Genomic DNA, 4,170 nt, shown 5'->3' with positions numbered 1-4,170 from the left:
AGCTAGGGCTAAGAGGTGAAGCTTGTAGCATGTTGGGATGTTGTTCTTGTTTTGATTCTTGTTCTTGTTGAACTTCTTTTATTCTAATTTGATATTCAAGGAATACTTTCAATTTTTAATGGCTCGTTGTGATTCAAATTACAATAGATCTGCAATAGGTTTGAGTATCTTCTTTGACTTATTTTGAGATTGTGGGATTGGTAAATCATGTTGTTAGCCATTGTCCCCTGGACATGGTTTGGTGATGGAATCCCTTCTAACCTTCACAATTCTCCTTTATTGAGAATTAGGTCAATAAAAGTTCAGATTTGATTTTATTAATATATCTTTCAATTGAATATGATAAGACTCCAGTTCTAATTGTGTTCCTTACATCATATAAGGAAACATCCTGATAGCTGCAAGTGGATCCTTAGAACCCTAGTTCCCACCTTTAAATTCATCAGTTTTAACTACTTTATTTACAATTAATCTCTCTACAATTTCAGATTTAGATTCATATCTCTTCTAGTTCTACTTTTAGCTGCCTTAAGAAATGTACAAGTTCAGTCCTTGTGGATTTGACATCGGTCTTACCGAGATTATTACTACATCGTGACCATACACTTGGGGTTGTGAACAAGTTTTTGGCGTCGTTGCTGGGGACTAACGATTGCGTTTTTCTGAATTTACTTCGTTTTAGAATTAGGTTAAGATTATGGTTTATTTATTTTCTATTTTTAGGTTAGAATTTTTCCTGATTTATTTTTAGAAACTAACTTCTTCTTCTTTTTTTGTAGGATCGTAACATAGAAATTTCCAATCTAGTAACCTCTTTCTAATTCTCTCTCTTTCTTTTCTAAATTTCTTATTTGTCTTAGGGTTCTTTCTTTTTAGGGTTAGGTTAGATTCTGAAATTGAGGGCTAAGAGTGTTTCATGCCCAAGTAGGTCCGTGACAACACTTGACGTCTCTTAAGTGAAGGAGGACTGATCAAAGGGTTGCCTATCCATCACCGGATTAGACACCACTCGATATCCTCAGAGTTAACTAAAGTTATGGTTGCAAATCAACTTGTAAATCCTCCAAATCCTCCTCAACCTCCAGTTGAGGAAGCCCATGATGAGAATGAGGTGGATCAAGCACCCATGCCTCATACTTTACGAGATTATTTACAACCGGCGAGGATGAGCGCTCCTTCCTGCATTATTTTTCCAGAGAATGTTAGAAATATAAATATCAAGCTAAGAGTGATCCAGCTCCTTCTAAAGTTTCATGGACTTGAATATGAAAGTCCATACCTACACTTGAAGGAGTTTGATGAGATAATAGCCACTTTATACTTTCCTAATGTGGCTGAGGACACGGTCAAGCTAAAACTCTTTCCCTTTTCTTTAAAAGAAAAATCTAAGAGGCGATTACATTCACTATTTCCACGATCTATTAGTAGATGGAATGACATGACAAGGGAGTTCATAAAGAAATTCTTTCCATACCATAAAACAAACACCCTCAGAAAGTCAATCATGAACTTCGCCTAAAAGGAAGATGAAACATTCTTCCAATGTTGGGAGCGGTTTAAGGATCTTGTCAGTTCATGCCCACAACACGTTTTTGAAACATGGCGCATAACAAATTTCTTTTATGATGGACTGACATCTTCCATGTGCTAATTAGTCGAGACAATGTGCAATGGGGATTTCATGAACAAGAATGTCAATGATGAGTGGGATTATTTTGATAGACTTGCTGAAAACGTAGAATTATGGGACATCTCCCCAAAACCCAATACCACTTATAAGCTAACTCAACCAAAGGAGAGTGGCGGAATGTATGTTCTGAAAGAAGAAAATGATATAAATGCTAAAGTGGCCAATCTCACAAGAAAAATCGAGGCCATGGAACTTAAGAAGGACAAGGCTAAAGAAGTAGTTTGCGGTATTTACGTTTGTAATATTTGACACTCAACACACTCTCTAACTATATTTGTGCTTGCAATATGCACACTACTGAAAATTGCCCAACTATACTTGCTTTTCAAGAAATTCCAAATGAGCAATCAAATACCATAAACAACTATCAGATGCCTTTCAAAGGGACCACCTCCAATACATACAACTCTAGCTGGAGAAACTATCCAAATTTCAGTTGGAGGAATGGACAAACTGCTACACCTCAAGGGATCCTTAACCAATTTTTGGAACAACGAAAACCTCAAAAGGATCCGGTTTCAAAACACATCCAAAATCAAGAGCTTTTCAATCAAGGCACATTACAAGCCTTTCAAGACCTCACCAAGGCCATTCAATGGATTGAGTCACATTTAACGACTGGGAAGAAATGGGTGCTTCCAGCCCAACCTCTCCCCAATCTTAAACCACAATGTGAAAGCAGTGACCCAAGCTCTTCAAATCAAATAGAGCAAGTCAAGTTTATCACCACTCTTAGGAGTGGGAAGATAAATGACAAAATTATTCCGGTAAGGGCTGAAAAGCTTAAAGATCCGAAAGTAGATGAGAATGATGGACTTAGCACTGCTCCACATGGTTTAGAATTGGAACCTTAAGGTAAGCCAATTGCTCCATTCCCCTAATGGTTGGTCGTACCAAAACCTTAGTCTAACTCTCAGGATATTCTAGAAGTGCTAAAATAAGTAAAGGTCAACATTCCTTTACTGGATGTCGCTAAACAAATTCCTTCATATGCCAAATTCCTGAAAGATCTATGCACTACCAAAAGACGACAAAACATACAAAAAAAGATATTTTTGACAGAAAAAGTGAGTGCCATCCTAAAGTAAGATGTGCCATAAAAATACAAGGATCCTTGTAGCCTAACCATCGCTTGCATAATTGGGAACTACCAGATTGAACATGCACTTCTTGATTTAGGAGCGAGTGTAAATCTAATTCCATACTCAGTTTATGAACAACTGGGTCTAAGTGAATTAAAACCCACCAAGACCACCTTACAACTTGCCAATCGCTTAGTTCGTGTACCGAGAGGGCTAATAGAAGATGTGTTGGTCTAGGTTGACAAATTCTACTATCCAATAGATTTTATCATTCTAGACGCTCAACTCATCATGGATGTGAGCACTCAAATCCATGTCATATTGGGTCGTCCATTGCTTGTTACATCAAATGCAATTATTAATTGTAGGAATGGGGTCATGAGCTTATCTTTTGGGAATATGACATTGGAGCTGAATATATTTTTCAATACGGGCAAACAGTCAGAAGATGATGATGATTCCCACGATATTAACATGATTGATTCTTTCGTGGAAAATAGATCACTCCTGACTCTATACTCTAGACTCTGACCCTTTAAAGACGTGTTTGGCTTACTCCCCTAATTTAGACGATGATATGATTAGGGAGATGGATGTCTTGCTTAATGCTACACTGGTATTTGAAGTTAATCGGTGGAGGCCATAATTTGAGAAATTGCCTCGAATTGATGTAACGTCTCTACCATCTAACTTCAAAGAACCGAAGCTTGACCTAAAACCTTTGCCCTCTGATCTTAAATATGCCTACTGAGGTCAAGATGAAACATACCCAGTGGTGATTTCTTCCCACCTTGAGCAAGAACAAGGGAGTATGCTTATTTTTACTCTCACTGAGCACAAATGTAATGTCCTGAAATTCGGGGGTCGAGCATAACTCAGCTCCCGAGTTCCAAAACATCACTTATGCAACATATTTAATGATGGATGTATGTTGTCTGTATTAGTGCATAAAACATGGAATAGATTAAGCCAAAGTGCAGATATAATTCAGGGATAAGTGAAGAAAGTAAGCGGAAGACTTAAAGAAATATATGTGTGTACATGTGCGAATCCTTGAAATACATACACATACTAGGTCGTAATGTAAGTGTTATTTTCAAAATTACAAGTATCAAATTACATCATTTAAATTCCAAAAGAAGTCCCAGCATCCCTCGCATCAGAGCAAGGCTCACTAGAACCCGTCTGAAAACTGCATAAAAGAGAAAGCAGCCTCATCATCATCCATCTCCAGATCTGCCTCAGAAGTCGCATCAACATCTGCAACATCAACATCTAAGACAGGGTCCGGTGGGTGTTTAACACCGCCCCAGAACGTGGGAGTGAGTGATCAACTTAGTGGAACAATAAAGCAAAGGTTAACATGTTATCAATTCAATCAAGCAGTAATGATAAAAC

The 4,170-nt window shown here is 37.7% G+C and overlaps 1 non-coding gene across 1 annotated transcript; it reads right to left on the bottom strand.

The window, feature by feature from the left end:
• Positions 1-1,486: 1,486 nt before the first annotated feature.
• LOC131241885 (small nucleolar RNA R71) lies at positions 1,487-1,593 on the bottom strand. The gene has a single exon (XR_009169451.1). It is a non-coding gene; the product is annotated as a small nucleolar RNA R71 (small nucleolar RNA).
• Positions 1,594-4,170: the final 2,577 nt, after the last annotated feature.

Source organism: Magnolia sinica, chromosome 3, assembly GCF_029962835.1.
Source record: "Magnolia sinica isolate HGM2019 chromosome 3, MsV1, whole genome shotgun sequence".
In the NCBI taxonomy this organism is placed as follows: Eukaryota; Viridiplantae; Streptophyta; class Magnoliopsida; order Magnoliales; family Magnoliaceae; genus Magnolia; species Magnolia sinica.
Note: the sequence above shows the minus strand (reverse complement) of the source record. Positions and strands in the feature narration are given on the sequence as shown.